This window comes from Dendrobium catenatum, unplaced genomic scaffold, assembly GCF_001605985.2.
Source record: "Dendrobium catenatum unplaced genomic scaffold, ASM160598v2 fragScaff_scaffold_370, whole genome shotgun sequence".
NCBI lineage: Eukaryota > Viridiplantae > Streptophyta > Magnoliopsida > Asparagales > Orchidaceae > Dendrobium > Dendrobium catenatum.
In genome coordinates, this window is record NW_021318832.1 from 554446 (window position 1) to 568553 (window position 14108).

Below are 14108 nucleotides of genomic sequence, written 5' to 3' on the forward strand. Positions count from 1 at the left end.
GGGTTTCCCCCACCCGATACATCAGCTCGATGTGGGGTTTATTAGATGGTGAAATTCAGTTTCCCATGGGTGCAAGCCCCCATGGTTAATTACATCTCAGGCCAAAGCCCAAGAAGACTCTTGATTAAGGATCCTATATTGTCCTTTCCACAAATGGGATTGGCACATAGTGATATGACTAGGAAGTCCTATTCAAATGGAAAGAAAGAGTTCAAAGGGCTTAGTCAACATACACGGCTCATACTAACATTCAGAGGGACTAAGATAATAAGAAGAAACTGGAGAAAAGAAAATCAAGCACTAAACGCATGTGTTAGAGAAAAATGGAGGTGGCGTCATCCTACGAAGCAGATAGGTAGGGTTTATAGTTCCAGAAGAGAAGGGAACTTACCTACCATTTAGGCATACTACGAGATCGAATGTAGTAGCCTCAAATATTAAATCTAAGTTGGGTTTAATATTTTACGCAATACTAGTACCCGTGTCCTAACTAATGAAGTGCAAAACCTTGGCTTACCCCGACCTGGATTGGGGAGCTAGCTAACCACCTAAGCGCTTCAAAACCATATTTTTTGATCATTTATGAAAGATGGGTGGGTGGTTTAGTTTTTAAAAAAAGGGCCGACATCTAGAGAGCTCCTAATTGGCCTTGAACTTATATTGGGTAAATGCTCCTAGAGTTAATATATTTAAAATTTTAGTTTAATTAATTTTTAATACAATATATGCTAGTTTAGAAGATCCAATCAGATATGCATAAGATTTTAAAAATAAACTTATATAAAAATAATTTTTAGAAGGAGACTAGGCTTCCCCAGGTTTAGCACATCATCCTCATAAGCCAGATTATCCGGACTCTACCCGCAGATGGGGAAGTGTCTCATAGAAGGAGAAAGAGAGATGCAATAATATGCATATGACCCAGAACAATTATGGCAATTCCCTAGATCGATAGGTTTCTAAATTATTTAAACCTTAAATATTAAATTTTTAGTCCTTAGAGAGCCTAATAAAATCAAGGCTAAAATAAAAAAATGATATGCAAATCATCAATAAACTAAGAAAAACATGTAATCCTATAGGAAACTATTTATAAATAAAACACATAAAAAATAATCCAACAAATTAATAAATGGTTATAGGCCAACTGCCCTTAATTACAACCTAGGGTCTGCAGAAAAGTAAAGTAGCTGGGCACCACTGCTAACAATCCAAATTTCTAAGCTTAAGACTGATACAAATGACTTTGAGTGGGATATTAGGTCTTCAGCTCTTCAATCTTCTCTTCTTGGACTCCTTGGATCTCTCCTCCTTATACTCTTTGGCTTCATCGTGGCTTGAATATCCAAATAAAGAGTCAACTCTCCCTCTTAGGGGGGGTATTGCCTTTCTTATTGGATATCTAAAAGCCATCCAAACTCGATTTTCTAAATGGAAGAAGACTCTACCCTTTGAGGATGTCTTCTTCTTTTGGAATTCGAGTTGGATAAGAATATCTCAACTCAAAGTACATTTTCATAACTCACACCAATAATTACAAATAGTTACATTAATAGAAAATAATAAATTTTAGACTCTCCTACAAGATTATCCTAATAAAAATATCAAGCATTTAGTATATCACAAGTAGTTTATATATAAATGAAAGTACACATCACAGCCACACTTGACCATACTCTTAATCATTTTTTAAGGGCTAAGCAGTCTCTTGAGCACCTGTAGTAGTTATTATTAATGATTCTTAGCCCTCATTTATTTAGGAGAGCTAAGCAAATTATGAAGCACCTAGAAAATAATTCTATGTGTGTGTAAAAGCCTGTGTGGCTAGGATAGATCCTAAGCTGGGTAGCTAGTTAAAGTTACCTGAAGTTCAGGTTTGTTAAAGGTCTTAAAAGGAAACTTTATTTAAAGTTCAAATATTAGTGAATTAGGATATATTTTAGTTAATTTAGTTTTTTATTCACTTTTAATACTTAAGGTAGTGGTAATTAAAGTTTAAATTGTATTAGCCAATTTTGGAAAGTCTCAGGTCCTCCTAGGTGTTAGGTTGAGAGGGTCTAAAAAGTCACTAAAAGAAATAGGTTAAGTTTGGGGTTCCTAACATTTTAGGTAAATACAAGGGCTTAAGATGAGTAGTTAGGCTTTGATTTTGCTACATTTGGAGTTTCCTATGCAAAGTTATGAATTTTCAAAGTTTTGGACATTTAATGAATTATTAAAACTATCTAATTATGGGTGATTTTATGATTTTGATCCAAATCAGCTCCAAACTATTTGGAATCACCTCCAAAGGTCAGAAATGATCTAAGAAAGTGTTCCCAAGTGTTTGGGAAAATTTTAAAATTTTTAATAATTTTTAATTATCTAAAAAATGCAAAATGGTAATTTTGATTGAAGTTAAAATTAAGTGTTAGATTAAGGTCAAACTAATGGGGCCCTAATTATCTAAGGTTAAGGGTTGAATTCTAAATAACTCGAGCTATTATGGGAAACTTTCTGAGTTGAAATGGATTTATTAGAATTTTTAGAAGGTATCGCATTTAACAGGTAAATTAGGGTTAGTTAATTAAGGGGTCTAAAGAGCCCTAAAAATTCTTAAAAAATTCTAGAAGATTCAAGATGACACTAAGTTCAAATTTTAAAGTTTTAATGTCAATCAAGGATCTATCCTAGCTCCTAGAATTTTTATAAGTTTGCTAGACAAGTCCTTAATTTTTGTCCTTAGGTTGTCACTATGTTAGCAGGATTTAAATATGAGTTTTGAGCTAACCCTTGGGGTAACAATGTAGGGAATATACAAATAAATAAACATGTCATGTCCTTAGATCTAGGAGAGTCCTAAGTGCTCATGCATCCTACACATGCATAGTACGATGAAGTAATAACTAAGTATGATTAACAATGTGATTAGTGAATGATTGGGACTCAATCATTCACTAATCCACTCCCCAATGAATGCAATTCACATGAATGATCTATGTTTAAAATTTCATAGAAGTGAATCTACCAAAATTAGGGATTTAATATATATATGTAGTTTTAAAATACTTAAAATACCCATAAATATATATAAATTTTTGGAAACTAATTTAATTAAAAATAGATCAATTCATCATAGATACATAAGTATAAGGGAGATCTACTATCCACCATAATGAAGATTCAAAAAGGTTTGAAAATAATTTTTAGTTTTAAAATAATTATTATAATACATAAATATGCCAGAACAATAAAAATTAGTTTCTAGAAATACTTTTAAATTAAAATACACATTTTTCTAAAAAGAATGAGGTATTATACGTCAAAAACGGGTTTAAAATGGAAAAGATATGGAATTTTGAAATTTGATACATTAAAATGGTAATTTTAAAATAATTAAAAAATAATAATAAATAGTTAAAAATAATCATTAAATTAAATGAAAATAAACCTTGAAGCTTTTGAAATTCAATATTATTTTAAATAATAATAATAATAATAATAATAATAATAAATATATAAAATTTTAAAATGATTTTTATTGTAAATTAAAGGAAATAAAATTCTAAAAATTTTGATATATTATTTGTATATTTTTAAATTAAAAATAATTTTAAAATAATTATTAATGAAATCTGGTTTAAAATCTATAAAAAAAGTAATTTAAATTAATTAAATAAAACTGTCAGCTGAGTGACACGTGGCGGACCTTGATTGGCTTAACCAAACCGTGGTGGCTGTTGGTACGCCACACGGTAAATGCGGATTGGATCTGCCGACCGCTGTCAATCATTGCCGACAATGAATGTGCCTCCGATAATGATTGCCCCAATCACCACGGCAATCGAAACTGTGGGACATGGTTTCTTTAACTATGTCAGCACCTTGCGGGCACAGTCTGATTCCCTAAGGCCTAAAATCAATGGCCACGATCCCACCAGACGGAGCAAGGGGCCACGAGATTGGATCCATGCTCGATCGAACGTGCGGAACGACAGGATCTGAACCGTTGATCATGAGATCAACTGTTCGGATCGTATATAACACAGACGTTGCGTAGATTGAACCTTAGAAAGGGTTTTTGAGCTCATTTGCTCGATCGGATGTATGGATTTGAACGAAATTTTAAACCTAGCTTCTACGCATGAAGAGCAACCGTGGGGAGTAAAAAGTGCGGCCTAAAACGTGATGTATAAAAAGTTATTTAAATCTAAATGTTCTAGGCTAGGGTTTGTGATATACCTCAATCCAATGAATGGATTCGAAAGATCTTCATACTGTTGAGCTTGTAGACTATCCTCGTACAATTTCTTAGTTGAAATCGAGCCTTGAAACACCTTGGATCGATGGGAAATCGCCTAGGAAGAGTTAGGCCTTGGATTCGCCGGAGGATCGCCGACAAGCTTTCGCTGGTGGATTTGTGTTGGGAAGTGTGGAAGGAGACAAGTTGAGCTCACACCAGAGAGATCTAAGGTTAGGAGAGTCTAGGGTGAGAGAAAATTGCAAGATCCTCTCTAATGAAGCCTAAGGTGACTATTTAAAGCTCTAGACCTAATACCAACGGCTAGGATTGAATCAAGGCACGATTAGGAGGGAAAATAAGTTGAATTTGCTGTGGTTTAAATTAGAGACTATTAATAGGGCTTTAATTACATTAAAAGGGGTCTTAATGGATTTGAATAGGTCAATTTGACCTATTAAAGACTTGAGTTGACCAAGTCCATTGTTAACTAGGTCAACTCAGTCAAATGAGTCCAAGGGTGTGGGTGTTTGAGTCCAAGAGGGTTTGGATTTGATTTGGACTTAAAAGGGTCTAAATGGGTCAAATTTGGTTGACCTGGTCAACCAGGTTAACCCAAGGCATAGGCCCGGGCCCAATGGGTTGGGTCTGGCCCACTAAGTTTAGTATAGGGGAGAAATTGAGCCAGGAAGGTCTGAAAATGGTTTGAGATCAAATAGCAGTGGTTTGGATCAATTTGGGTCAACCCTGGCTGATATGGTCAACCAACTTGACCCATGGCCTGGGTCTGGGCTCAGCAAACTTGGCTTGACTCCTTAAACCCATTAGAAAGGGTCTTGGGGTCTAGCCTAGTCAAATTTGACCAAGTCAACTCTTTGACCTAGGTCTAGGGAAAAATAAGGTCAACAGTAAGCTCATTGACAGAAAGTATAAGGGGTTATTTATTGTTACATTTAACTTCCAATGGACTTGATATCATGTTTAGTGTGTTAATGTGCTAAGTTTCAATCTGACGCTAATGAATCACACTTGATTATATTAAAGAGAATACTATGATATCTTATAGGCACACCAAATTTAGGTATTTGGTATCCTAGGAATAACATAAATTTTGACCTTGTATGATACTAAGATTTGGATTTTGCAAGGTACAAAGTGGATAGAAAAAGGACAACAAGAACCCATCAGATTATTGGACAATCTTTATTTTCCTAATTGAGAAGAAAATAAAATATAGTGGCATTATCTATAATAGAGGCATAATACATAGCTATTCGGAGTTATTGTTATAATCAGGGATCCCATGCTTTTGCTTTGATGATTATAGATATTATCATATGTTTATTTAATTTCTCATGCTATATCTATTGCTTATATTTTTTATGTGTAACACTAATACTTCAGGTTCAACATACACAAGTTCGTGAGTGAATTAGAACTCAAAAATGGATTGCATAAGTTAGGCTTATTTGAAAGAGTTTATTTTTTTTCTCAAGTCGATTATGTAAGAAAGTATATGCTAGCTTAGCAACCATGCACACACATACAGGTGGAGTAAAAAATAAATATTTTATTTTTTTTCTATTAATCGCATTATATGATCCACATCATTTGCATAATGAGTTCAAATAAAAATTAATTTAAATGAGAAAAATAAATTTAAGTCATAACTAATCGTGATATACTACTAATATATCCTACATGACAATAATCTATAACAAGAAACTCTTCCATCCAATCTAACTTACCTAAAATAGTAAAATTTAAACTATTTATATTATATGATCTTTTGAGTTATTACCTAATTTAAGTAAGATAATTAAAAAATTAAATTAGATCTGAATTGATTATGAATCATATTATACAAATCACTCAAGGACACTCTAGATTATGTTTGGTTTATCTTGTATAATCTTATTTTTTATCTAAACTAATCATACTATAATATTATTTATTCTTCCAGCTTGATTAGTTAAGAAACTAAATTGATTGTACTGTACTACTATTTATCGTACAATACTAATAGTTGGATAATTGAATTAATAGTACTGTACTAACTTGATTTTGGACTGTATGAATAGAGTCAGTAAAATTAAAAAGTTAGTGTTTTTGGAAGCCCACTATTTAAGCATTCTTAATAGAGTTAGTAGAAGTCTTTGGTAGTTAGAGGGTTGAGTCTTCTATGAGAAAGAATTGAAGAGAGGGCTTTGAGTAAGGGAGAGAATGGGTGAGGTTGTAAGAGAGGGAGAAGATTCCCATGGGTTTTAAGGAAATGTGAGAGGGGATTCCACATGGCTACTCCAACCAACTTACATATAAGTTCCTCCATGTGTAATTGTTCGTCTTGAGTGAAGCTTTATAAAGAAGACTCCTTTGGTGTCAAAATGTCATTAACTACTCCGCCATACTAGAAAAGGTGAAAGTGATTTAGGCTACTATGTTGCACCAGAGAAAGTGAAAGGGATTCAAGCTACTCCACCTCACCAGTGGGGTGAAAGTGATTTGGGATACTCTACCTCACCAGGAGGGTGAAAGTGATTTGGGTTACTTCGCCTCACTAGGGGTTGAAAGTGATTTCGATTCTCCACTATACTAGGTTGGCGAAAGCGATTTTGTAAGGGCTTCTCCATCTAGCCGTGGGGGTTAAAGGAGTTCACAAAGTGTTTTGTATAATACCTAAAGAGAAGAATTTTGGGGAGTCAACGTAGCTCAAGTTGACTAAACTACCATAAAAATTCAATTTACATTTATTTTTCTTTTCCACATTTATTTTTGCACTTTACTTTCTTGCATATTTACTTTATGTGATCTGGTTTGAGTTTGGTGTTTATTGCAATGTGTGATTGATTGAGTTTAGTCTCTATTTGAAAATAAATAAATAAAAATAATAAAATGAACAAAAATATTTATTTTTCTATAAAAATTAGAAAAAAAGCATTTATTTTATTATTTCCTTATACTTTATAAATCAAAAATTGGTTGTTGTTTAATTCAAAAAGAAAAGCTTTTAAGAAAATTTTAAAACCACCAATTCATCACCCTCTTGGTGTGTCATTCAATAGTTCAATTGGTTTCATAGCCATCCATTGAATTTTCAGTTATATTTCCAAAGTCTTGTGTCTAAAGCAACAACATCTTAATTTTAATCTACATATGGACACCATTCCAATCATATACATCCCGAAGAACCATATTCAATATTTATGCACAAAACACACACACACACACATATACATATATATATATATAAGACATCATTTTAGCAAGTATCACTTGACCAAGGGAGTTGTAGATGTTCAAGTTGTGGAAATTGAGAATCAATAGGCAATACATTTTATAAAACCACTTCACTTTGAGAGGTTTAGCACACTCATGATGAAATTAAGAATAATTTATTTGGGGGTGTGAAACATTAGGATTGATCATATTTATGCATTTGTTATATATTTTGAGTATACTATTTTTGTGTTTTTTTTTGTTTTTATATATGCTTTTATGATTATTGGCTATAGTTGATATGTTTAATTTCCATGAATTTAAAAGGATCTGATCAATTGGACAAATTTTGAAATTTTAATCACTTTCATAATGCATGCTTCACAATCATACTATATGATGCACAAAGGTTGGCATAAATTCCTAGATACCAAGAATTACATTGTTAACTACTTAAGATGATCTATAGAAGTTTTTTGTACTATAAAAAATATCTATTTGTATTGTATGATACATGTAAGATCACATAATTGAAGCCAATAATTATCAAAATAACTGCTCTGCACTATTTGAAAAAGTCATCGTATTGTACGATTCAACTTTGCGTTGTATAATTTGACTTATCAAAGATAGTTAAGGATAGCATCAGGATGATAAAAAATGTGAAGATTGACCTATATGATCCAGACCATATTGGATAATTTAACCTAGTCAATCTTATAGTTGTCGATGGGATGATTTAGATTCTTTTGATCGTACTATATGATGTTCAGTCAGACTGTACAATAAAATAAAGGCTATCAGAGTGAAGTTGTTTCTCATTTCAAATAAACCCATCTCTAGTTCCTTCTTCTATTATGAACCAACAAAGTTACATTCAAATGACAAGTAAAAGAAGAAGAACAATCAACATCTCCCAACCATAAAGGGATGCTAGGTTCTTTAGTGATAAAGATGTTGAAGCTGATAGAAGATATCAAGAAGCCTCAATCATTGACTCCAAAGTGTTAAACTAAGAGCACATTAACTACCATGTGCTAAACTTATTTTTAGGTACCATCTCACCATGCATTATTTTCTTGGCCTTCTCTTATCACACCAAAAACCTTATATAACTTTTTTTTTATCTTAAAATAACAAATTATAGGACTTCCATTTAATCATTTGTCTGTCAACATTAGTTTGTTATCATTAACTTAGACATGCTTGAATACCTACACCTATCCGATACCAATGTCAAACCACATGACATTACCACTAACTTAAATTATAATCGGACAAATATGAACCTCAACACTTAGGAATAGCCTACTCAACCATCACTAACCACTAGTCAGCACCTGGGTGTTGAATGCATCTGTTATCCAACATATACATTGACATATAGTGATTCACAAAGTAATTAATAGGATAAATATCACACAACTTTTATCCATGGGTACCTATTTTTGTATGATCTAATTCTTCATGATACATATGTTGATCTAGTATATAGAGAATCTTAGCACCATTAGAATTCCTAGGCTAACAAAAAAAAAAAAAACCCCTTGCATTAGGAAAGAAATTTTATAGCATATATACTTGAAAATAACTACATCCTCATTTTTCCTACACTACAGAATTGCTTACCCTCCTATTTCATAAACCATTCCTTCCACCTTATTTATAGTGAGAGTCATAGGCTGACGTTATTGGAGGAAAGTAGAAAGAAGAAGGGGGAGCACCAACTCAAACCAGTCATCCTTATGCATACCAATATCCATCATATGCTTATTCATACCACTTTGCTCAACTCAAGGTTAAAATGGATAAGCACTGTTGACCTCATTTATGTATGAGGTCACTAAGACTCACTTGGGTTTCTTCCTAGTGACCTAATGATTGGAAAGTGTATACTTCATCACCATATAAGTCCTATGTAAGACCCAATTCAATCCCTATCAAACTCACCTCCCCCCTCCAATTCAATCCCTGCTCCAACTTCCTATCAACCATCAATCACACTCCAATCCCATCCAATTATCAACAATTATCTATTTGATTGTTAATGAAATGGATAAGTCACTTCCAACCATCCAAATCAAAAATCCAATACAATTCCAATATTTCAATTGAAATCCAAGGGCTAAGGACTAAGGTCTTAAAACCCTTCTTGGAGAATTTTCAAATCCTATGGAACCCAACCTAATGACCTTTGATTTAGGGTCTATCAATTATATATTGATATGGCATGTCTCTAGTCTCAACCCTCCAAATTTGAGCTCATTTGAAGGTCTCTAGCCCCATAGGCCAGATTGATTTTTGAAGGCAACAAAACCTTCAAATATATACAACCTATGCCACTAGACATCCCACCCATTGGGATTTGACCTTGGGACCCTTTCTAAACCTTTCAACCACATCCATGGCCTTTATTAAAACCTCTTGACCACAAACCTATACTTTTTTGCCTCCAATTTGACCTAGTGTTGACCAAGAGTCAAAATAATCAAAATACCCTTTAAGGGATTTTTGGTACTTTCCCCAAAAATCCAACATATCCTTCCTTCATCAATCCTCAAAACCCATTCCAATGGATCCTAAATGACCTTAGGAACACATTGGACCCAAAACCACCTTTTTGTTTGACCTGGTTGACCAAAATGGCCCCTTAAGGAATAAAATGGCTATTTCAAGCTAAAATGAATTCCTTTTGGCATGAGACCATCTCCATTTAGTTCAAATGATCGCTTTGAACTTAGAGAACCCAAATCCTGACCCTAGGCCAAATTGGTTGACCAAGTCAACAAAGTTTGACCAAACTTCCCATACACTCCTACCCATTCAACCCGCTTGACCAAGGCATTGCCAAGCCTACCCCAAACCTATTGGGTGTCACATTAGGTTACTAAGAGACCTCGAGCCCACTTGGTTTAGCCATTTTGCTTGGCCCAAGTATCCAAAGAGTGGTTCCTCTTGAGCCACTTTTCAACTCTAGCCTAATTGAACCCAACCAATGGTGGCATTAAGTCTCCCTTGACCCAATACACCTCCCCTAGCCAATCCAACCCCTAGGTTAACTTGGGTTAGAAATAAAGCTAACTCAAAGTGTTCAAAACCACCTTAGGTTGAGCCATTTCCCAACCTAGGCCTCACCAAACTCAATCAACCCCTCCACTAGGTGGCCTTAGGTCCAACACACCTACCCTAGTCAGCCCAACACTTAGGATAGCTTGGGTCAACCTCAATGAAATTCAAACCTAATTGCCACTTACATTGGGTGCACTAGAGCCTGACCTACCTCCCACATCTAACTCATGGTCTAGCTTGACCTGGGTTAAGCCCAAACATACCCAAACCATACATGTTTAGGTTAACCTGAGCTCTCCAACCAAGCCAGTCCCTCCCATACCCAATTGAGCTCACCATTGAGCTCTCCACGTCCCCATCAACCTTTCCAAATCAGCCTAACCTAGGCCCTGGCCAACGACAGACAGAACTAATGTAGAATGAGCTCCAATAGTCCCCCCCCCCCCCGGGCCTCATCCCCCCCCCCCCCATCTTGGGCCTCATCCAAAGGCTTCCAAAGCCTGGGCTCATCAGATTCTAGCTCACAGATTTCTGGGAGGATGTCCCCTTCCACCTCGAGTCCATCCAATCACTTGCTCAATCAATCTCAGCCATCCGTGGCCACGGGAGTGGGTTGAATAGGGCAGCTTGGTCCAGATGTTCACATTCAAATTCAACTCTCCCAAAATTTTACATGGAGGCTCCCCAAGTTCTCTTCTTTCGTTCCCTAGTCTCCCAACATCTTCCAGTTAGTAGTTATAGCTAGCTCCGATGAAGTCCACGCACGATCCGCTCAAATTCATATCTCCAATTATCCTCCAGTCTTGGTATTTGAAAGAAAATTATTCACCTTCACCTCTTGAAGCTTCTCGAGAGAAAAACAGATCCATTGGGACTTTCTCTATGGTGAGAACTCTAACATGAGCTCCCTAGATAGGTAGTACGATCAAGTGTGAAGGAAACATTCACGCCAACAAATTTCCAATGTTGGATTGATGGTTTCTACCTTCCTGATGGTCCCTAAGAAATTTTGAGAGAGTTCAATAGCGGGATCGCTCGGATCACGCCAGAGAACATCTACGACTTCGAAACCACACGGGAGGTGGAAGATATAATTAGAGCTGTTGATTTTGATCAACGACTTTAATTAGATCCCACATTCTTAGAGCAGGTTTAATCCCAGTCGTTTGATCTGATATAAGATGATCGCAGTTAATCCCAATTAAGCATATAAATATAATAATAATAAAAATATTAAAATTAAAATTAACACTAATTCAAATGCAATTAGGACCTGGGACCATAGGGCTTTTAAAGATCTTTCTGAGATCTTTCCAACGAGCCTAAGAACACCTAATTTGGCTAAGTAGATTAATAGATCTAATTTTTTGAAGTTCCCCTTGAATTTCAAGATTTAATAAATAGGCAATTACCCACTTAACCGCACTTTTCCACGCAGGCAACATCTGATTGGCTGACCAATCATTGGCGGCTGACTAGATAACACAAGTAACCATGGCTTGGGACTTTGGGAAAGTGAATTTGGGCATGTCTCTCACATGTTCAAATTTCCCTACCCTATTTGAGGTTTCTAAGGGCAAGTTCATGCCAATTTGTGTTCAAGGGTCATGGTTTGATCCTTAAATTCAAATTGGTTATGATCTCTCCAACGAGAATTAGGATTTGTGCTTTGGTGTGATGATAGTTCTTAGTATAAGGAATATAGGGTCACTGATTTTCCCCAATCGAACCTTAGGTTAGTTCCCTAGGAATTTTCTAAGGTAGCTTAGAGGTTACCTTTGGTGGCTTGGTTAGCCACCATAGTTAAGTCCACTTGGTCTCAAATTTAAGGAGTTTGGACCTTCAAATCAGGTTATTTTATGGTACAAATTTCACTGGATTTGGTACACATTTGGTCCACCAATTAGGAACCTCAATATATATCCCCCCCATAGATTTGACCTAGAACTTTAGAATTAAAAATTTATATTAAATCCAAAAAAGTAACTTAAGGACTCTAATTAATTATATTTCAACCCTCAATCCAATAAAAATAGATCTCTAGTTATTTGACACTTAATTTGACCTTAATTCAAATTTTAAGCTAAATTAATAATTAATTAAAATTTCCAAAAAATCCCAAAATATTTAAAAACACCCCCTTAGGTTATTTATAACCTTTGGGGGTGAATACAAGAGGTTTGAAGTTGATATGGATCAAAATCATTAAAATCACATTTATTAAGGAATTTTAGAAATTCAATAAATACACATAAACATTGAAAATTTATAATTAATCATAGAAAACTCAAAATTAAGCAAATTAAAAGCCTAATTACTCATCATAAGGCTTAATATTTATTAAAAATCTTATACACTTAAAATTAATTTTAATTTTAAAGGTAAACTTTTAACCCCTTAATTAGTACATTAAAATAATTATAATAATTATAAAAAAATCAATAATTCATTAAAATTCTAGAAAATTTTAATTTGATTAATAAAATCATTTAATTAATACTCTAATACATAATAACCACTCTAAATATGAAGTTTATTGTATTGACTACTCCGGGCTGCGGGGTTACATGTCCCAAGGAGGTTTGGTGGCACAATGCTACGAATGGATTCAATGGAGTCTTAAACATCAAAATTAAATTACTTTTAATTATTTAACCAAATTAAAATCCTTAATTCAACTACATCAATAAAGTTTTTAGGATGGACAACTTTGGGTTGCGGGGTTATGTGTCCTAAGGAGGTCTGATTCCTCGAGCCTGGTGGCACAACGCCACGAACTTGTTGATAAAAAATATAAACTAATTTACCTTTTAAAATCAATACTTAATTAAATTATTTATTATTAATCAATCCTTAATTTCTAACCAACTAAATTAGATTAATTAAACTCGATTATTACTAGGTAACCCGAGCCAACGAGGCTATTAACTTAGCCCCAAAGAAGGTGAAATAAACTTCACGATCTTAGTGAGCAACAAAGGTAATAATCATTTAACAATTAAAATATATCCAAACCAAGCTTTAATATATTAATACTTAAACTCAAATATAAATGTTCTCCTTCAGCCTTTAACAAACTCAAACATTAGATAATCTCAACGAACAATCCAGTTTAGGATCTACCCCATCCACACGACCTTTTACACATACTTTAGATGATTTGCTAGGACAACCGACTCTATATCTAGGCTAGGATGGTGTTTACTTTTCTATTATGTACTATTTTTAAGATTTTATTGCATATTATAATTAAAATTACTTGATGTGTTTGTTTACTTTTACTGTATTATCTGGATTGATAATCTGATTGGCAATTTGATTACCCCTAGGTTAGGAATGATCTAGATGTTCATTGAATTTTTTATAGGTGGACACGTTCATGCAGGGTAATAAAGATGGCTAAATAAATAATAAATATAACTATTACAGGTGATTTAGCTGCTTAGACCCATAATAAAAAAGAGCATTGCAAAATATGTTTACTTATATATATATATATATATATATATATATATAATTGCTTGGGAATCAATTTAATTATTAAATGCTTACGATAACCCTGCAATAAAATCTAGAATTTTTTTTATATTAATGTAATTTATTT